This window comes from Lygodium microphyllum, chromosome 22 (genome assembly GCF_053477565.2).
Source record: "Lygodium microphyllum isolate KBCC chromosome 22, Lygodium_microphyllum_v1.1.10, whole genome shotgun sequence".
In the NCBI taxonomy this organism is placed as follows: domain Eukaryota; kingdom Viridiplantae; phylum Streptophyta; class Polypodiopsida; order Schizaeales; family Lygodiaceae; genus Lygodium; species Lygodium microphyllum.
In genome coordinates, this window is record NC_141156.1 from 16,860,527 (window position 1) to 16,883,664 (window position 23,138).

The following is a 23,138-nucleotide window of genomic DNA, read 5'->3' on the forward strand; positions in this document are numbered from 1 at the left end:
GGGTGCCACCAAAAGGAGTGCCACCAGAGGGGGTGCCACCAAAAGGAGTGCCACCAAAAGGCGTGACATCTGCCGACGGCTGCGCAAAAGCCGGAGTAACTGGAGTGGACGTCCCCACAGGTGTGACAAATCCTGGAGGTGACAGAGCTCTAGCTGAACGACGAGACGGAGACACCGCGTCCGTGTCTCCACAGCAGCACCCCCCTGATCCTCCTGCAGTCGCAGTCCCTCCCTCTGGCCCAAGTCGCGAGCGTCGAGATCGTCTGCTCGAAGCTGAAGCATCTGATCGCACTGAAGCTGATCTAGCGGAGCGCCCTGACGAAGAACGAGACAGCTCCTGATCTGCTATCTCTCTGAATCTCGCGAGCTGATCTGGAGACATACGTGCCATCATCTCCTGAAACTCCTCATCGCTCATCCCTCGACTCATACTGAAAATAAAGATACCTGCAGAGATAAAAAATAATGTTAGAATAATCAATTGAAACTATACAAAGCGCATTAATATAAATCATTTTTGAAAAATCCATCTTAAAATGCATATCTTATCTACCTTTATGGAAGATCTAAACAACGAATTGAGTAATACAATTCTCCAAGAATGAAGTATTCTATGGTCCCATGTTAATCTCCTGACATAACTCTGCATACACTGGAAGGTCGATAGACATGTCACCACAAAAGAACGAGTCTACCTCGTTCTCAAAAAATTCTACGACTTCTGTATTTCCATCATTGTTAGCCGATGCGGGCTCCAAGCTTGCGGTGGCCTCCACCCCTTGTAATTTCGATCCCTCTATTTGCATATATTCTTCATCTATGCCTGGAACATCGCTTTGATCGTATACTCTCGCACCTCTAGGAGTTGAAGGTATAATATACCACCATCGAGGTTGTCGGGGATTTGGATAGAAGATTACCTGTTCACAAACACTTACAAACCGTCTTCAAACCATTGTGACATAAAGCATGTCGTATTACAATTAGCAAGCAAATGACTAGAAGATTACCTGTTCACAATGTGCCGGCAACACAAAGGTGTCGCGCAAATCCGTCCATTTTTTTTCGGAATCTATTTCGAGAAATCCAGATGGACCTCGTCGAACCGTTGCGCCAGCTCCTCCAAGTACCACTTTAAACCACTGCACATCGAATATTATCATGGAGAAGCTACGGTAATCCACCGTAATAATACTTTGCAAATTCCCAAAATACTCCATCTCATCCACAACCGTGTTCGGATCCGTTGCTCGTCGCCGGCTCTCTTGCTCAAACCTTGCCATGACACCACAGTCCATTGTGGAGCGCATTTTGTCAATACGCTCCACCCGAAAATGCCGTCCGCGCGACCACGCTGCACTATATATTTTGTACTGCACATTGAAACACTCAAATTAGATGTAGCAAACAAATTCAGATACGACACATTCTAAACCCCTCATTACCTTTGGACTACATCCCCTCGAGAACTCCCACTCCTCCATTGAGACCTCTGCCCCTTCGCTGGATGCTGCGATCAAGGCTCCATGCAACCATCGTGTTGACATAAACCGCGGCATCTCCTCCATGCCTTCGGGATATCGAATCGGTCGGTGACGCGTACTGCGTCGGAATTCAGCTCGCGCTTCCTCTCGATCTTGCCTTGCAATCTGGTACTTGGCGAGCCACGTCTCCATGGAGGCATGGTGCAACATACAAAAGCGATTCACTTTCTCTTCCATTGAGGCATCCATTCTTTTTTCTACCCCATTTCCAACCACCACATCTCCAGTCAGCCTGTCATCGTCCTTGAGCGTCCATAGCATTTCATTGTCTGGTTCCACCGTTGGTAGCCATTGTGAGATATGCACTAATGCCTCTGACACCAACCAACCCTCCGCCATGCTACCTTCCGAACGAGCTCGTTGTCGCACAAAGCCTTTCAGGGTTTTCATGAAGCGCTCCAGGAAGAACATCCATCGCGTATGGACAGGTCCGGCAATCTCCACTTCGTCCACAAGATGCACAAGAAGGTGAACTTGTATCGTGAGCATGCTAGTGGGCAGGTATTTCTCAAAGAGACAGACCGTCTCAACTGCTCCCCGCCTTGCGGATTCAATAGAGGACGTCTTAATCTCTTTCTGTGAGATCCATTGCACCAAAGTCGACAGCTTGTAAATGGCCCCGCGAATTTCTGGAGTTAGGCATCCCGCGATCGCGATCGGTAGGACAAACTGCCACAAATGAGAAAGCATTAAGAATAATGGTCACGTTTCAAATTTCAAAATGTCCACGCTAATTAAAATCCATTCTGTTCACAAACCTGACATATCTTATGCCAATCATGGGATTTTAGCCCAGACATTTGGTCATCTTTAGAAAATGCGGACCTGAGAGAACGCATCATACCCGTCGGAGTGCGGATAGACTTGATTACTTGCTTCACAATGCGCTCTTCTTTGGTAGACAAAACCCAGGGAGCGCGAGGAAGCTGCACTCCCCCTTCAGCACTCGACTGCGGCCAAAGCGCCTCCATCTTACCTACCTCCTTTAAATCCATTCGTGACCCTATAGTGTCTCTCTTTCCTGTGATGTGGTCCCATAGCAAGCTGCCCACATTTTTGAAAATATGCATGGGATCCAACAAGTGGTTGACCTGTAAGTGGGTCCAATATGGCAACTCGTAGAAAACTGAGAACCGTCGCATTCCATTTGGATGTGATTCCGGGTTTACCATTTTCAGCTCGTACCAGCTTGCAGCGTTCATACGTGCTGGAGGTCGTCCAAGAAAACCTTCCCTGAGTTCATGATCCTCCGGCAAGAAAGTGGCGTGTCCTTGATATACCATCTTCTTCATGGTTCGTGACCTTCGGGAGTCTAACTGTGGCCCACACAATGGACATGCATGATAACCTGAGGTAACGAGACCTGCAAGGCGATCCACGACCTAGTGAATACTTGATTGAATGAAATAAAATATAGATATTACCGGCGTGAACAAAGGTCTGCTCACCTGAGCACTCTCCCAATCTCGGAAAGTCATGCATCGTCCACATGAGAATGGCTCGAATGTTGGCTGACCGCCGACCATCGCGCCTGCTCATATCTTGCACCGTGACCCCCTCCTCCCACAAAATCTTAAGCTTATCGACTAATGGACGAAGATACACGTCCATATTTTTTACTTTGTAGCGGCCCGGGACGAGCAAGCTAAGGATGAGATGTCCTTTCTTCGTAGAAAGCCATGGAGGAATGTTGTAGTTGACAAGCACTATAGGCCACACACTGTAAGAAGTCGAGCGCAGACCGAATGGGTTCACACCATCCATGGCGAGACCGAGCCGAAGATTCCTTGGCTCTCGCGCAAAGCCTGGGAAGGTAGAGTCAATGTGGCTCCATGCGCGCGAATCTGCTGATATTCGTTGCACTCCATCCGTAGACCTATTCTGCACATGCCACGTTGTCAAGCTTGCCATGGCAGACGTGCGAAACATGTGGTTTATGCGGGGGATGAGCGGAAAGTGTCTGAGGACTTTTTGAGGGATGGTCTGCCCTTGCAAGTCCTGTCGATACCTGTGAGCACCACACTTTGGACATGTCTCCATAGTCTCGTATTCATCTCGAAACAATATGCAGTCGTTGATACATGCATGGATGTTATTGTAGTCCATGCCAAGCTTCCGTAAAACATGTCGTGCATCATCACGAGACTCAGGCATGGTGTTTGCAGGTGGCAATATATGATATTTCAATAACCTGAAAACATCATAAAACACCTTGAAAAATCCATCCATATTTACAATAATACTGTTTTAAAAAAAAACAATGAAGTCTATATGCAAGGTACCTGAATAACTCAGTCACACTCGTATCGCTCCAACCGTATTTCGCTTGCACACTTAAGAGTGCAAGCAATGTCTTCAACCGAGATACTCGGCACCCATCATATAATGGTATGGATGCTTCCTCTCTAAGCGGGTCAGATGTCTCAACATCCATGGGAATCAATGCATCGATCATTGCCTCCATCTCAGGCTCCAAGATTGTAGGCAAGTCGGGAAGGTTGTCTGTCTCCTCTGGCATTGACGATATAGATGGGCCTTGCGAGTGGTCTATTGGCTCCTGCCATCCATCCATCTCACGTCCACGAACTCTTCTAATTGGCCGCAAAGGGTGCACTCCCCCTTGGGTCGAGACATCACCCCCCTGGACACAAAATTTGCCAACAAGACCCAATCTTATTGTGTATGGTTTTCAATTAGCTTGAGAGTACAATGCATGAAAAATGCTAACTTGAAAATACCGTTTGCTGAAAATCTGCAATCGCCTGATCAATAATCTCAGGTTGAAACTCGCCAAATCGTCGTACGTGTTCTATAGACAATCGGCGTTTTCGTCTAATTGCCAACTTGCATTGAGAGCAAGGACATGGGACACGCTGATTAAGATACGACTCGCGGTCTTGAACAATAGGACCTTCTTCGTTTGCCATCTTATCTACATTACAGCAAACGAGGCTTAAATGGATAGCTTTTTGGAGATGTACGTCAACTTGCAAGTTGACCATAAACCTTGCATTGTATATAGTAGTCGAGAGATTTTCCGATGTTATATCTCGGCCTTGTATCATGCTCAACGATTTGTTTGTCCCGGTAGATAATTTTTTGTTATATCTCGGCTTTGAGTATAAGTAATCCATTTTAAAATTAATGCGCGCCATCTATGAAATTTTACAACTATAGAAATAAAATTTATTTCAATCAATTCTACTCATAGTCATAAGACCTGAGAGAAATTATCCTATACTCAATTTAAGGGATCTCCACTTCTATAACAATAATTTTGGGTTAATTTTGATGAAGTACGTGGCCGTATGCAAAGCACATTGCATACCATTATCGATACGTATATTATCTTAAATTTCATTCCCTTCCCTCTCCCTCTCCCTCTCCCTCTCTTTCTCTCACCCTCTCCCTCACCCTCTCGTTCTCTTTCTCTCCCTCTCTCATTTCCTCCCTCCTCCTCCCTCTCCCTCTCCCTCCCTCTTTCTCCCTCTTTCTCCCTCTCCCTCTCCCTCGCTCCCTCTCCCTCCCCCTCCCTCTTTCTCTCCCTCTCTCATTTCCTTCCCCTCCCCCTCCCTCTCCCTCTCCCTCTCCCTCTCTTTTTCTCCCTCTCCCTCTCTATCTCTCTTTCTCTCTCATTTCCTAAACAAGCAAAAAATAAAGTGATTTAAACATCCTCCAAGCAAAAGGGAGAGGGAGAGATACAATGCACTCTCCCTCTCTTTCTCTTTATATCCCTCTCTCATTTCCTTCCCCTTCCTATCCCTCTCACTCTCTTTCTCTCTCATTTCCTCTCCTAAACAAGCAAAAAATAAAGTGATTCAAACATTAAACAAGCAAAAGGGAGAGGGAGGGAGAGAGAGAATGCACTCTCCCTCCTTCTCCCTCTCTTTTTCTTTCTCTCCCTCTCCTATTTCCTCCCCCTCCCTCTCCCTCTCCCTCTATTTCTCTTTCTCTTTCTTTCCCTTTCCCTCTCCCTCTCCCTCTCTTTCTCTCTTACTCTCTCGTTTCCTCTCCTAAACAAGCAAAGAAGAAAGTAATTTAAACATTAAACAAGCAAAAGGGAGAGAGAGAGAGAGAGAATGCACTCTCACTCTCTTTCTCTCCCTCTCCCTCTCTTTCTCTCCCTCTCTCTCCCTCTCCCTCTCCTTCTCTTTCTTTTCCTCTCCTAAATAAACAAAAGAGAACGATTTAAACCTTCAACAAGTAAAAGAAAGAGAGAGGGAGACTCACCAATGAGATATGGCGAGCGTGGGCGGCTTCTCTTTGCAACGAGGGCTCCTCCTCTCCTTCGCGAACAACGACGGTGGCGGTGGCGGTGGCGGCGGCGGCGGCAACAAGTCTCTTCCTCCTCTTCTTTCACAAAGCCTTGGCTCTCTCCCTCGCTCTCGCTCTCAAAAGGCGAAGAAAACAAAATGAAAACGGCGCTCTGGTTTCGGCCGCGCTTTTTTTCCCTGCGGCGTCGCTATTGGCGTCGCATATTTGCGACGCCAATAGCGACGCCAATAGCGACGCCGATAAACGCCGTCGCTAATCGGCGTCGCTATTGCCCCAGTCCCTTGTAGTGAAAGTCTATAGTTTACTCCCCTTGGCAAAAGAAATATTTTGTCACTAATACAAGGGCTATTAATCTATACACCTCCTTACCCTACAAAGCCACAATATACTATATCCTTGGGCAAAGAACATGTGAAAAGTACTAACAAAGTCTATGCACACTTTTTCAATCATAGTGATTAGGAGAATAGGCAGCCAACACTAAGTCCATATTATACTTGAAAACTCCTTGTAAGGCTTGTTTTCGGTAGGAAGACTATGAATAAATTCCATGAAACCGAGTTTCAACACAATATCATTTGAGAATTTAACAAAAAGAACCAATTTATTGAAAGATGGAAGAGTTTGAATGACTCATTAAAATTTAATGAGTTTAATGCCAAGTTACTATGATTCATCACTAATCTATTGAACTACTACTACTTGGGTACTTCCCTAAGTGTTTTTGCAAGTTTTGGAGGACTTGTTGAGTTTTGATCGCAACTTTGTTTGTTGATGTGGTCTTGACATTAATGAAAGGCTTCCTTCAATGAATAAGACTCAGAAAGCATTTATTTTGTCTCTCACTGCAAACAATACTCCTTATATATAGACACCTCAACTCCTTCCCCTTTACCCTGTCATCCATATGAACTTCACACACTTATTTGGTCCTTATTTCTACAACAAAGCTACTCCCTATGTTCTTTATGGGCTTCTCTTCTAAATCTTTCAAATTTAACAAGGCATTTGAATGCATCATCAAATAACATCTTTCTTTTGTACAATTCCACGTCTCAAAAAGAGGAGAAAAATTATAAGTTGTCACTTCATAACACTTATGGCAATGGGTCCATTAGCATGTGGAACACATAAATAGCATGTGTAAGCACCATACACTTAAAAGGCCTATTGTGAATGACATGTCATGTCTTGTGACACCTTATATGTAGTCCTTGGACATGTTTTGCATATAAGATTGAGTAAAAAGAACTTATTATGGCAAGATTTGTCTTTGCCTTGTAAGCCTCTCTAAGTGTAGTTCTCATGAGTCAGTAACAATGAAATATTTTCCCAAACATGAAGATCAAAACATAGAAATAATATGATTGTAAATCTAGCTACATGGAAAATATATTTTATTAAATATTTATGAGAACATTGCTTCAATTACAATTAAAATATTAAGTATAAAGTCTAAAAGCTTAAATTAGTAGACTACAAAGAATGAAAATGAGGTCAATTCCTAAAATCCAATTATTTAGACAAATGAATGGATGAGGCTCAAGTTCTCCATACAAAAATTGTTGGTAAGAATTTGAATTGGCTCTTTCATAGTATTCGTAAGGTCCTTGCAATGTGTAAACCAAGCTACGGAAACAAACTTTACAAGGGATTGCCATTTCCATGGTAGTTCTTCACAGTGATGAAATAAGATATTAGTTTTGCAAGCCAAATTTCACCTATGTTTCACATGTTGAAACACACCCATATGTTATTAATGACCATAACTTGACCTGCATACCTATGGATATAATATTGGCATTTGCGAACTAGAAAATCATGGCATGTATACCAAACATATTGCAAATACTAATTTGATAGTCACATTATAAGGGCCACAACATCAATTCTCTATAATCCCCTTGGTATCAATCATCAAAAGCTTTACACTAACATGCATGTTTTTTGCCTTAATTATATTTTAACACACTTAACTCAAGCTCAACCATCATTCCATCCCCTCAATGGATGGCCCTTTTCTTACTTAGGCACCTCTTCAATACATGATAGTTTTGAAGTCACTAGTACTATAAAGCTTCCTTTATTTTCCATGTATACCTTCAACTCTAAATCTTGAAATGACCTGTATATTTAAATCTCACTAATTGTTAAGTTATCCTATCTATTTCTCTTCCTTTCTCTTATCGAATGTTAACATAAAAAAGACTTATCTTTATGGGAAGGTTAAGAATGTTTTTTTACTGAAGCTCTGATTTTGTCTTAAAAGGGGTTTATAGAATTGGTAACTCTACTAGAAATTTCATCCTACTCATGCGATCCTTTTTCAGAGGGCACATAATGGTTAATAAGAACCACTCATGCTCCATAACAATTAGCTTTTGATAGAAGAAAGGTTTTGTAAAGCCTCTCTAAGAACCTAAGAATGCCATGGATGTGAACATTAGCTCATAAGAATGCACTATCAAGGCTTGTATTATGCAACCATGAGGCTCATAGTAAGGCCATTTTTAATGCAAATGTTGATGATGTAAAAAAAAGAAAAAAACCTTGAACCTCTAGAACTCTACTTTTATTACTTCCATTTGTCAAATCCTACATGCCATTAAGGGCTATGTGCATTGGAAAATCAGTAGAAGCAAAGGCTTCTACAAGAGTTGTGGCTTGGATGTAATTATGATAAGCATTTGATCCCCACTACTCCTAGTTTTTCATATCAAGTAGATTGATAGCTGCACAAAGTTTTAGGCATGACCTACTAAAGGAGTAGGAGCATGACCATTCATTAAAATTTTACGTGTCATTCATGCTCATGATGCAAAATTTTCAAAGCTACACAGTGCCCCTTACTTTCATGAGGTGCTTATGAACATTCACCATTGAGGGTGAGGTCTCATGGCCACCATTTCACGTGGTGTGTATCATGTTGTCCACATTTTCTTGCATAAGGTGTGTACCATGGCTACCATTGTATGATACTATCCACATTTTCTTTTATCTCTCTTTTATTCCAACTATGGACTTATGCCATAAGTAGCATATGAATAAATTTCATGCTATGGCATTCTTGGATGTGGCATATATTTATTGGTTAAAGTGTAAATGTCGTTCCATTAGAAGTTCCTCTCTCTTTCAATTGGCATCACAGCTTTTCTTTGGTCCTAGTTGAAGTCCAATTCGAGTCATTTTTTAAATTACAAAAACTAAGACAAGTTAATAAAGCTACACAATTAGTTTTAGTTTGGTTATGTGCTATAACTATAACTAACGAAGATTTTCCATTACTAACCATTGTCGCACAGTTTTCATAAACTGAAAACCCCTAGTAATGCATCTTATAGGTAGGTTTTTTTTTTGTTGGTTGTTTGTGTTGTTACTTTGTAGCAAATTTTTTTGTGTTTGCTTGGATTAGGAATTCTTTTTATCATCATTTTGGATTTTTTGTGCTTGAGAACTTGATTGTCTTGTTTGAGATTGGTACTTTTTTTGATAGATTAATGGTAGACAACAATTGTAAATGTTGGACATCTTGAATAAGGTGTATTAATATCTTTGCATATCACATGTATATCTTTGCTCATTACACCATCATTGAGTACTAGCATGACATGATGCCCATTGTAGCTATATGCTGTAAATCTTAGATGCATGCACACTTGAGATTGCATCTTTTATTGTGCATATATTGTTCTCTATATGCACAAGAATCAAGAAATTCATCACCAAATTAGAAACCTTAGGTTTATAGAGAAAGGAGCTTGGATGAGTTTAAGGGTCGTGAAGGACTCCTAGAGTTATGAGATGAGTTGTCTACTTAGTCAACATAATGAGAACCATGATTTACTTGAGAATTTGTGAGATTTGGGTGGGTGGAGAGGAGTACACTTATATTTCTTCACTATGTGATGAGAGATGAGGTTAAGGATCTTAACTTAATGAAGGATTTGTGTTTGTATATTGCATAGTACATGACCACTTATAGTCAAGCTAAGCACAAATTTTATCAATGCATTCATTTTTTCTCATGTGTGGCATTGGTTGTGTAACTGCAGGGCAATGATTTTGGCTTTTCGCATCTTCAAAAGTCATGTGGTATTGAGCATTGAGTATATCTTTAAGCATGTTTTGGATAGGACACATTGCATTAAGTCAAAAACAGGTACATTAAAAAAATCAATACTTCTTTGAAGATATGGAGGAGGCTTCAAAGCTATTTTTCATATATCTAGACTTTGTTGAAGAGCTTTTAGGACTATACAAGATCTAATTGACTTAAAAAGAGGGTTTTCTTATCTTCATTATGGGTAATTGGAGATTCATCTAATTTAACATCTACATTTTCACATGGAGTTGAAGGAGTTTCTATTAGTATAGATTAGAAATATAAAGGATTTTTGGAGTAGTGGTGGAGGATAGAGCTCTTTGGGTTATTTGTTTGGATCATATGAATTGCCAAAACTACCTACATAGGATGATAAAGTAACAATGTTTCCACCCAAAGAGAGCACACTCTCTTTTGACGAACCCTTGGTAAAATTTTCCAAAAGTCCTCCTTCAGCACTGGCAAAGGCAGAAGAAGGAGAGAATATAGAAATTGGTGAGCATTCAGAAAACAATGGCACCTTAGCATTTCTGAAAGATACAAAGTTTTGACCCAACTGTCAAGATTGAGTGACCAACATTTGGTGTAGGAACTTGTAGTTTAGATCATTGAGACTCGAGGCTTTCAAAGAGGCATTCTAGAATGGAAAATTTTGATAGAGATCGAGGATGGTTGTATTAAGAATGATAGATTCCTAGATCAAGCAAATGATACATGGATAGTGCATGTCATTAGTGCCTATTCTAGGGGTTTGTGGCTTGTAGCTCTATAAGCTACCATTACCATGGTTGAAAGACGAAATTATAGTGGTGAAGCAAAGAGATTTAGAGCAAAATTTGATCAAGAGAAGGATGCATATGAGAAGAAATTATGGAATGGTTCATATTGTAACTGTGATAGTGGTGTGAGTAGTAATAGCAACTCAATACAAGCAGATCAACTAGATGGTCAATGGTACACAAATGCTTCAAGTTTACCACTCTTTTTTTAAGGAGGACCAAAAGTTCTTTGGCAAAGATTTATGAGTTCAACGTCCTCAAACCAAGATGTGGGGGATTTGGTGTTGTAAATGGTACGCATTCCAATGGCAAAGTTGATGAGACATACATGCATTCTCATGAGATATGGACTGGTGTGACATTTATTATACTTGCCACTACAATTCATGCAAGCATGGTAGAACATGGTTATACTACTGCAAAGGAATATTTCATATTGGCTAGTCAATGTGAGGGGGGATACAACAGCGATGAAGGTGGTCCTAGCAAACCCAAAAAAAAAAAAACGAATAAGGCAAGGAACATTGGTGATTGATAGAGGTGAATCATGATGAGTCCATGATGACACTTATCATGCTAGTTCTACTTCTTTTGCATGCATTGGTATTTGTGCAAGAGGGATGTGAGGTTGCCTTGATACTCACACCAACAAGTTAACCAATGCTCACGAAAAGCTTTTTTCCCATCCAATGGAAAAGAGGACTAGGTTGGTTTTGGAGGGAAATAGCCGATTTTATAACTAAAATGTTGAAAAAATAGCTGGTTTTTGTCAAGACGAGCTTCAATTTGAACCTGTTTTTTGAGAATCTTGACTAGAAAAAATACACTAAAGGACGGTTTTCTGTGAGCACTGAAGTTAACCACTCGAGTTAAATATTAATCAAGATAGACTTAGCATAAAGCAGGTTTCGAGGCCGGCCTGGTCAGATTCGTCATCAAGATAGCCATTACAAAGGATTGAAGGTGGTGTGATTTTATGCTTATGTGTACGGCAATCAACTAGCTATCTGGAAATAAGATCACTCATTACGAAGTGGCCCGAGTAGTGGTGTACAGACTACTAGTGCAGATCGGGAGTGAAATGACTATTCCAGTTATGAAGCGAGTTTTTCATTCGTTGGAGATGAGCGTTGCATAGCTATGGTGATGGCGACCTGCAGTAAAAATCCAAAAGCATTTAAAAGAAAAGCCACAAGGCTTTGAAAGGTTGTAACGTAGGAAAAGCCAAGAAGGCTTTAAAAAGCATAATATGACTACAAGAAACTATACAAGGAGGAAGTGCCTAGTTAGTAGGGGCTTCCTTCTCTCTACCTTGTGAATGTTTGTAAGAGGGTGGTGAGGGCATGAGTAAAAAGACGGAGGAGGATGGCCTTTGGACAACTCAAGATGTGGAGCCAATTGCAAAATTCAATTCGGAAAGATCAGTACTTTTTATTGATTGTGAGGTAGGATATCAATTTGATATTTCTAAGATCCGTCTAAGGTAAACTAGATTTCGAGCTCAAGACATTAAGTTTATTTTAGTAAAAATGCATACTCTATTTTTCACAAGGTTACAAGAGGTGTTATTATTGTTTTATAGTTTGTTAGTATTTTATTCAAATTTCCTTTTAACAAAGATTATCAAGCAAAGTTCTATATTCCTATTGGCACTTTTGTCATCTCATCTTCGCATTGTGCGATGCATTTTCATATTTCATCACTCATGTGACATCTTTTTTCATGCGCCCATAGACATACAAGATATAGACCTTATACCGATGTTTAAAGCGATGAAAATGCAAATAAGAAAATTTGCCCCTGTCGTCGCAAAAAGCGTCGTTATTGGCGACGCCATAAAACAGTCGGTATCATCGTCACTAGCAGCATCGGTATTGGCATCGGTGATATCGACGCCAATACTGACGCTGATATCACCGATGCCAAAACCGACACTGACAACGACAGTTGGCAATGTAAATAACAATGGGAGCAGTAAAATTTGTGACGCTAATAGTGACGGTAACAGGGATTTTTTTTTTGGTGGTAGGGCAGTAAGCTGCCCTGCCACATATAGCACTGTGTGCTTTATGAGAGCCATACAAAATAGTTTCTGCACTGTGTACAATGCGTTTGCAAACAAAAACAATGTATACTAAAATCATAACACTAATACATGAAATAAATACATGATCGCATAATAAGCGATTGGTACAATCATTAGAAGATATCACTAATACATAGAAAATGTCTACATAGATCACGCGACTCAAAAATAAAGGTGTGTGAGCTCTAGGGATCCAAGGGTGAGCTACATATCCTCATCCCTCGAAAGCTCGTCTCGCCGCAAAGGAGTATCGAACGGACTCTGCACAAAAAGAAACAACACATCAATCCACCATACAATAATGCATTTAAATATCTCATGGTAACTACGGATAAGAAAGATGAGTGACTTACAGGGCCGTCGCGTCTATACAATCGGTCGATCAATGAAGTGAGACCATGCCTCTCTACATATCGAGTCTCAAGGCCAGTCAGATCGCGACTTGTAATGGAGTGCTGCAAAGAAAACAAAATGCTAAGTGTTAGAAATATGATTGTCTGTACAAAGAATATTTCAAAAAAATAAATAAGCAAAACAAAAGAAAAACTTACAAAGTCCTCCAAATATGTTTTGTGGCCGCCACTCCCAAGATGATGAACCACTCCGGCCTCGAGTCGTGCCCTCACCGCCTCGCGCTGCTGACTCTAATGTCTTGGAGAATCTGTAGCCTCCTCCCTCAGTTGGCGCCAGTCGTCTACATCTAACTACTTGGGCTTTGCAGCCCCACTCTTGATTGCCTTGCGTGCATCGGATTGTCTATGTGACATGTAGGCACGCATGCAATCCATCATCCAGCCCGTAGAGAATCTATCTACTGAGGCTGGCACTAGAAACTCCTCGTGTAAGGATGCTACTATGTAGTCCTTGCTCTCCTCCGGTATGTTCTTCCAATGATCCGAGACGTTGTGTCGAAAAACTTGTTGGCACAACTCTCTCATGCGAGCCATCACCCTTCTGCCCTCATCATTCATGATGATGGCTCCTGACTTACTATCGACTAGATATCCATAACTCCCTGGAGTCTGCCTAAGATGGGTCCTCTTCCATCTGCGTCCATGCTCCTGGGCATATCCAGGAGACCCCTGTGCATCCGGTGTACCGACCTGGGTAATATCTCTCGGAGTGGCACCCACAAGGATGCCACCTGCTGCTGACGGCTGAGCAAAAGCCGGAGTAACTGGAGTAGAAGTCCCCACAAGCGTGAAAAATCCCTGAGGTGACGCAGCTCCAGCTTAACGATGAGACGGAGACACCATGTCCATGCCTCCACAGCATCCACCTGAGCTTGAGCCACGCTCCCTGGAAGGGCCACGAGAGCGAGGAGTCGCACCTATATCCTGTGTCAACGGTGGGCTCACTACCTCTGTATCTCTGCATCATCCCCCTGATCCCAATGCACTCCCTCCCTCTGGCCCAAGTCGTGAGCGTCGAGCTCGTTTGCTCAAAGCCGAAGCAGCCGATCGCACTGAAGTAGATCTAGCAGAGCGCCCTGACAAAGACCGAGACAGCTCCTGGTCTGCCATCTCTCTGAATCTTGCGATTTGGTCTGGAGACATGCGTTTGAAGATGTCTTGTAACTCTTCATCTCTCATCTCTCGACTCATCTTGAAAATGTCACCTACACAGACAAAAAATGATGTTAGAATAATCAATTTAAATCATACAAAGCATAGTAATATAAATCATTTAAAAAAAATCTCACTTAAAATGCTCCTATATTTTCATCATTGTTAGTCGATGCTAGCTCCAAGCTTTCGACGGCCTCCACCCCTTGCAATATCGACCCCTCTATTTGCATATTATCTTCATCCATGCTTGGAACATTGCTTTGATTATATACTCTCGCAGTTTGGGGAGTTGAAGGTATAACATACCATCATCGAGGTTGTCGGGGGTTTGAATAGAAGATTACTTGTTCACAAACACATACAAGAGAGTTCAAACCATTGTGACATAAACTATGTCGTAATACAATTAGCAAGCAAATCAGTCCATGCACCTGTTCACAATGGGCCAGCAACACAAAGGTGTCACGTAAATCCATCTTTTTTTTTTTTGAATCTATTTCGAGAAATCCAGATGGACCTCGTCGAACTGTTGCTCCAGCTCCTTCAAGTACCATTTTGAACCAGTGCACATCAAATAGTATCATGGAGAAGCTACGACAATCCACCGTAATAATACTTTGCAAGTTCCCAAAATACTCCATCTCATCCACAACTATGTTTGGATCTGTTGCTTGTCGCCGGCTCTCTTGCTCGAACCTTGCCATGATACCACAGTCCATTGTGGAGCGCATTTTGTCAATACGCTCCACGCAAAAATGTTGTCCATGCGACCACGCTGCACTATATATTTTGTACTGTACATTGAAATACTCAAATTAGATGTCGCACATAAAATTTAGATACAACAGATTCTAAACCCCTCATCACCTTTGGACTACATCCCCTCAAGAATTCCCACTCCTCCATTGAGACCTCTGTCCCTTCGCGAGACGTGGGGTCAAAGCTCCATGCAACCATCGTGTTGACATGAACCGCGACATCTCTTCCATGCCTTCGGGATATCGAATCGGTCGATGGCGTGTACTACGTCGGAATTTAGCTCGCGCTTCCTCTTAATCTTGCCTAGCGATCTGGTACTTGGCGAGCCACGTCTCCATAGAGGCATGGTGCAACATACAAAAGCGATTCACCTTCTCTTCCATTGAGGCATCCATTCTTTTTTCTACCCCATTTCCAACCACCACATCTCCACTCAGTCTATCATCGTCCTTCAGCAACCATAGCATTTCATTGTCTAGTTCCACCGTTGGTAGCCATTGTGAAATATGCACTAGTGCCTCAGACACCAACAAACCTTCAGCCACGCTACCTACTGGCCGAGCTCGTTGTCGTAAAAAGACTTTCAGGGTGTTTATTAAGCACTCCAAGAAGAACATCCATCGCGTATGGACAGGTCCAGCAATCTCCACTTCATCTACAAGATGCACAAGAATGTGGATTTGTATCGTGAGCATGCTGGTGGGCAGGTATTTCTCAAAGAGACAGACCATCTCCACTACTTCCCGCCTCGCGGATTCAATAGAGGACGTCTTAATCTCCTTCTCTGAGATCCATTGCACCAAAGTCGACAACCTATAAATGGCCTCGCGTATTTCTAGAGTAAGACATCCTGCGATCGCGATCGGTAGTACAAACTGCCACAAATGAGAAAGCATTATGAATAATGGCTACATTCCAAATAGCAAAATGCCCACGCCAATTACAATCCATTCGTAGTATAAACCTAACATATCTTATGCCAGTCATGGGATTTTAGCCCTGATAATTGGTCGTCTTTAGAAAATACGAACCTAAGAGAACACATCATACCCGTTGGAGTGCGGATAGACTTGATTACTTGCTTCACAATGCGCTCTTCTTTAGTGGACAAAACCCAAGGAGTGCGAGGAAGCTGCATGCGACCATTAGCACTCGACTGTGGGCGGCCAAAGCGCCTCCATCTTACCTACCTCCTTCAAATCCATTCGTGCCCCTATCGTGTCTCTCTTTCCTGTGATGTGGCCCATAACAAGCTGCCCACATTCTTGAAAATATGCATGGGATCCAACAAGTGGTTGACCTGTAAGTGGGTCCAATATGGCAACTCGTAGAAAACTGAGAACCGTCGCATTCCATTTGGATGTGATTCCACATGGACCATTTTCAGCTCGTACTAGCTTGCGTCGTTCATACACGTGTTGGATGTCATCCAAGAAAACCTTCCTTGAGTTCATAATCCTCTGGCAAGAAAGCAGGGTATCCTTGATATACCATCTTCTTCATGGTTCGTGACCTTCGGGAGTCTAACCGCACAGTGGACATGCATGATAACCTGAGGTAACCAGAGCTGTTCCAACACCATGACCTAGTGAATACTTGCTTGAACGAGATAAAATATAGATATTACTAGCGAGAACGGAGGCTTGCTCACCTGAGCACTCTCCGAATCCCGGAAAGTCATGCATCTTCCACATGAGAATGGCTCGAATATTGGCTGACCGTCGATCATCGTGCATGCTCATATCTTGCACGGTGACCCCCTCCTCCCACAAAATCTTAAGCTCATCGACTAATGGACGAAGATACACGTCCATATTTTTGACTTTGTAGCAGTCGGGGACGAGTAAGCTAAGGATGAGATGTCTTTTCTTCGTAGAAAGCCATGGAGGGATATTGTAGTTGACAAGGACTATAGGCCACACACTGTAAGAAGTTGAGCACAGACCGAATGGGTTCACGCCATCCATTGCAAGATCGAGCCGAAGATTCCTTAGCTCTCGGACAAAGCCTAGGAAGGTAGAGTCAATGTGGCTCCATGCGTATGAATCCGCTAATATTCGTTGAACTCTATCCGTGGACCTATTCTGTGCATGCCACGTTGTCAAGCTCGCCATGACGAACGTACGAAACATGTGGTTTATGCGGGGGATAAGTGAAAAGTGTCTGAGAACTTTTTGAGGGATGGTTTGTCCTTGCAAGTCTTGTCGATACTTGTGAGCACCACACTTTGGACATGTCTCCATAGTCTCGTATTCTCCTCGAAATAGTATGCAATCATTGATACATGCATGGATGTTATTGTAGTCCATGCCAAGCTTCTATAAAACATGTCGTGCATCATCATGAGACTCAGGCATGGTATTTGTAGGTGGTAATATATGATATTTCAATAACCTGAAAAAAATCATAAAACACCTTGAAAAAGCACAAATGTTTGTAATAATAGTGCCGAAAAAAAAATCAATGAAGCGTATGTACAAGGTACCTGAACAACTCGGTCAAACTTGTATCGCTCCACCTGTATTTTGCTTGCATAGTTAAGAGTGCAAGCAATGTCTTCAGCCGAGATACTCGGCACCCATCATATAATGGTATGGATGCTTCCTCTCTAAGCGGATCAAAAATCTCGACATCAATGGAAATCAATGCATTGATCATTGCCTCCATCTCAGGCTCCAAGATTGTACGTAGGTTTGGAAGGTTGCATGTCCCCTCTGGCATTGACGGTATAGATTGGCCTTGCGAGTGGTGGATTGGCTCCTGCACTCTATCCATCGCACGCCCACATATTTTTCTAATTGGCCACAAAGGGCGCACTCCTCCTTGGGACGAGACATCACCTCCCAGGATAGAAAATTTGTCAGCGAGACCCAATCTTATTGTATATGGTATTCAATTAACTTGAAAGTACAATGCATGATTGATATTAACTTCAAATTACCGTTTGCTGAAAATTTGCAATTGCCTGATCAATGATCTTAGATTGAAACTCGCCAAATCGTCGTACGTGTTCTATAGACAATCGGCATTTTCGTCTAATTGCCAGCTTGCATTGAGAGCAAAGACATGGGACATGCTGATTAAGATACACCTCGCGATCTTGAACAATAGGACCTTCTTCGTTTTCCATTTTGTCTACGTTACAACAAACAATTTGTTTTTGTTATCATTCTTTTTTTTTCTTAGATTGTTATCCTCTCCTTCCATCTCTTTTTTTTTCTATGACCTAGCATATAGTATCATAGAACACTAGTATTTAGTACCTAGTACTCAGTACCTAGCACATAATATCATAGCATCTTAGTATCTAGCACCTAGTACTCTAGTATCATAGTGCCAAGTACCCAGTACTATGATACTATGTAGCAGGTGCCAGGGTATTGTCTCTTTCTCGCTTTTCCTATTAGGTTTAATAATTTTTTCTCTTTTCTCTCTCCTCTCCTCTCCCTCATTTTTTTCTCTCTCCTCTCCCTCTCTCATTTCCCTTTCTCTCTTTCTCCCCCTCTCTCATTTCCTCTCCCTCCCTCACCCTAACTCTCTTTCTCTCTTTTCCTATTAGGTTTAATGATTTTTCTCTTTTTCTCTCTCTCTCTCTCTCTCTCTCATTTTCTTTTCTCTCTCCTCTCCCTCTCTCATTTCCCTTTCTCTCTTTCTCTCCCTCTCTCATTTCCTGTCCCTCCCTCACCATGATCCTCTCTTTCTCCCTTTCTCTATTAGATTTAATGATTTTTTTCTCTTTTTCTCTCTCCTCTCCCTCTCTCATTTTTTTCTCTCTCCACTTCCTCTCTCATTTTCCTTTCTCCCTTTCTCCCCCTCTCTTATTTCCTCTCCCTCCCTCACCCTAACCCTCTCTTTCTCTCTTTTCCTATTAGGTTTAATGATTGTTTTCTCTTTTTCTCTCTCATTCCTTTTTCTCTCTCCTTTCCCTCTCTCATTTCCTTTTCTCTCTTTCTCTCCCTCTCTCATTTCCTCTCCCTCCCTCACCTTGACCCTCTCTTTCTCTCTTTTCCCATTAGGTTTAATTATCTTTTTCTCTTTTTCTCTCTCCTCTCTCTCTCTCTCATTCCCTTTTCTCTCTCCTCTCCCTCGCTCATTTCATTTTCTCTCTTCCTCTCCCTCCTTCGCCCTCACCCTCTCTTTCTCTCTTTCCCTACTAGGTTTAATGATTTTTCTCTTTTTCTCTCTCCTCTCTCTCTCTCTCATTTTTTTCTCTCTCCTCTCCTCTCTCATTTCATTTTCTCTCTTCCTCTCCCTCTCTCATTTCCTCTCCCTCCCTCGCTCTGACCCTCTCTTTCTCTCTTTCCCTATTAGGTTTAATGATTTTTCTCTCTTTTTCTCTCTCCTATCTCTCTCTCTCATGTTTTTTTCTCTCCTCTCCCTCTCTCATTTACCTTTCTCTCTTTCTCTCACTCTCTCATTTCCTGTCCCTCCCTCACCCCGACCCTCTCTTTTTCTCTTTCTCCATTAGATTTATTAATTCTTTCTCTTTTTCACTCTCCTCTCCCTCTCTCATTTTTTCTCTCTCCTCTCCCTATCTCATTTCCCTTTCTTTCTTTCTCTCCCTCTCTCATTTCCTCTCCCTCACTCACCTTGACTCTCTCTTTTTCTATTTTTCCATTAGGTTTAATGATCTTTCTCTCTTTTTCTCTCTCCTCTCTCTCTCATTTCTTTTTCTCACTCCTCTCCCTCTCTCATTTCCTCTCCCTCCCTCGCCCTCAGCCTCACCCACACCCTCTCTTTCTCTCTTTGCCTATTATGTTTAACATCTTATCTCTTTTTCTCTCTTCTCTCATTCTCACTTTTTTTTCTCTCTCCTCTCCCTCTCTCATTTCCTTTTGCTCTCTTCCTCTCCTTCTCTCATTTCTTCTCCCGCCCTCTCCCTCTCTCATTTCCCTATTATGTTTTCATCTCCCCCCCCCCTCTCCCTCTTCCTCTCCCTCTCCCTCTCTCATTCCCTCTCCCTCTCCCTCTCTCATTTTCTCTCTCTCTTCCTCCCCCTCCCTCTCTCATTTCCTCTCCCCCTCCCTCTCCTATTTTCTCCCTCTTCCTCTCTTTAATTTTCCTCTATTTCTTCCTCTCCCTCTCCCTCTCCCTCATTTCTTCTCCCTCTCTCATTATATACAAATTATACAAAAAATAAATAAAAGAGAGAGAGAATACACTCTCCCTCCCTCTCGTTCTCTCATTTCATCCCCCTCCCTCTTCCATTTTTTCCCTCTCCCTTTCCCTCTCTTTCTATCTCTCCCTCTCCCTCCCCCTCCCCCTCCCCCTCCCTCTCCCATTTCCTCCCTCTCCCTCTCCCTCTCTTTCTCTCTCATTTCCTCTCCCTCTCTCAATATATATACACAAATCATACAAGCAAAAGTAAAAGAGAGAGAGAATGTACTCTCCCTCCCTCTCCCTCTCTCATTTCCTCCCCATCCCTCTCCCTCTCCCTCTCCCTCTCTTTCTCTTTCTCTCCCTCTCTCTCTCTTTCTCTCCCTCTCCCTCTCTCATTTCCTCCCCCCTCCCCTTCCCTCTCTTTCTCTTTCTCTTTCTCTCACTCCTTCTCCCTCTCTCTCTCTCTCTTTCTCTCTCATTTCCTCTCCTAAACAAGCAAAAGAAGGAGAGAATGGACTCACCGATGAGATATGGCGAGGGTTTGGCGGCTCCTCTTTGCGATGAAGGCTCCTTCTCTCCTTTGCGAATGGCGGAGGTGACGGCGGGGCAAGCCTTCTTCCTCTCCCTCTCTCACCCTATGCAAGACAATCACTCACTCTCTCTCTCTCTCGCTCTCCCTCTCGAAATGTTTCACGAAAATGCGCGAAATGAAACGCCCTCGGGTTTCGGCCTGTTTTTTTTTTCCCTGTGGGGCATCGCGATGCCACTATTCCTGCGTCGCTACCCGCCGTCGTTATACCTCTCTTTCCTTGTAGTGAGAGGAGTGTCGATTTGACTTTTCCTTGGCTATTTCATAATAACTTGTGATTGAGTTTTTATTAATTGATTGTGACCATTTTCAATGGCTAGTTCCTTTTTTGAATTCCATGGCAAAAAAGGAGAGGATCCTCAACAATTCCTCAAAAAACATGAGCTTGGATGTATTATCCAACAAATCATTGGCCTTGCCCTGAAACTTCAAATTTTAATATTTCAATTGTTGGATGAAGGTAGAGATTCATTTGAGGATTATGAAAACAAATTGCCAAAGAGAAATTCCCCTGTTTGGTTAGAGTAAGAAGTAACTAAGAAGACATTCCTGGACCAGTTTAGAGAGATGTAGACTTCCCAAGACCTTTGGCAAAAAATAGAAGTTTACCACAAAAAAGAAGACTAGATCATTTAACAGTTTGCCTTGGAATTCACCTGACTTTGAGATCGATGGAACACATCCCTTGCCTATTCTAGAAAAAAATTGGGGTGAGATGAGAACTAAGTTAGAAATTAAAGAACCTAACACTTTTGAGGAAGAAATGATGATTTCAATTGAAAAAGAGAAATTTTTTGAGAAGTTGAAAAAGGTAGAATCTTTTGAAAGACCAAACATTGAGAGTAGAGACCAAACTTTGCAAGGGAATGGGAAAAAATATTAGTTGCTAGCAAGACAGAGTACTTAGTTAGCCCTTAAAGTTGAGGAACATTTATCTAGGCAACTATAAAACATGGGGTTGGAAGCCTTGAGAGGATGGCCTTTGGGAAAAGGTAATGGGGGACCTAAAGGACAAACCAATCAAAGAAATCCATCAGGAGGAAATGAAAGAGGTTATTTCAGAAGATAGTTGTCATATTACTCTTATGGAGAGGTGGATCATAGAAGTACAAACTATCTCCTTACCCACTTAGAGCAATAGGGAATATGTATTCTTTGCCTCAAAATCTTCCGAATAGATAGGTATCGAAATATGAGACCATTCCACACCCTAAGCACCGAGACTAACAGAGGAAGACAAAGGATTTAGGAATTCTTATTGAAAATAAAAGTGAGGGAAACAAAAGAATTGATACAATGCCTACAATAAAGTGGAGGATAGATGTAGAGAGAGAAGAAGGAAAAACTAGTAATATTGGTGAGGAAAGAGGGAGAAAAGCAAATAAAGGAGAGAAGAATGCGAGAGTAAAAATGAGAGCACCTAGGTAGCATTATTATGCTTCCAACATTTCCTTGGGGGAAGGGAAAAGTGACCATGACTTGAGAAGAGATATGATGGGTTCGAAAGTAAATATATCATTCATGCAACTAATGGAGTTGTGTCTTAGGATGAGAGGACAATGAAAAAAGGTTAGTAAATCCAAAGGGAAAAGAACAAAGAGAGGAAGAGTAAGAGTTTTAAGTATAGAGGAATTACCATATATGTGTCCTGTGGTAGATTCATAGTATAGGAATCAAAATATAGGAGGGGCATATATTGATGGAGGAGCTCAAGTTAGTGTGAATACTCAAGCTTGCATAGAACAATTTTGTCCTTTGAATAATTGCAAGATTAAGGTTTTGAATCAGGATGGCTAGTAATGCTAAACTGATGTACCTATGCATAATTCAAGACTTCGAGGTCAAAGTCTATGGTGTAGCTATGAAAACAAATGGTCATGTTATGCTAGTAGATTTGGGGGTTTTTCCTCTTATTCTTAGTAGACCTTAGATCAAGAAGGCAAGCACAATACAAGATTGGGATAGAGAAACCATAATGATCTATGATCATAGGAATAGCAATAAATTTTGATCTAGCTTCAAGAAGGGAATTGGTGACCAAGAAGAAGAAGAGAAAGAGAGTGAAAATACTAAGGAAGATGATAGTAAGAATGAGAGTTGTGACAGTGATTCTGATGGAAAAGTGTCCTAGATTGTAGTAGAGATAATCAAAGAGAAAATTGTAGAGGTTAAAGAAGCCCTAGAACCATGAGAAGGAGGGCCCTCTAAATCAAAAGATTTAACAATGAAGTTTAGGATTTAGACAGCCTCATAAGATTGATATGGCTGAGTGTGGAAGTGATCTTCTAGATGTAGAGGCTAATCAAGAGAGTGTTGAGGTTGTGGATTCTACAATT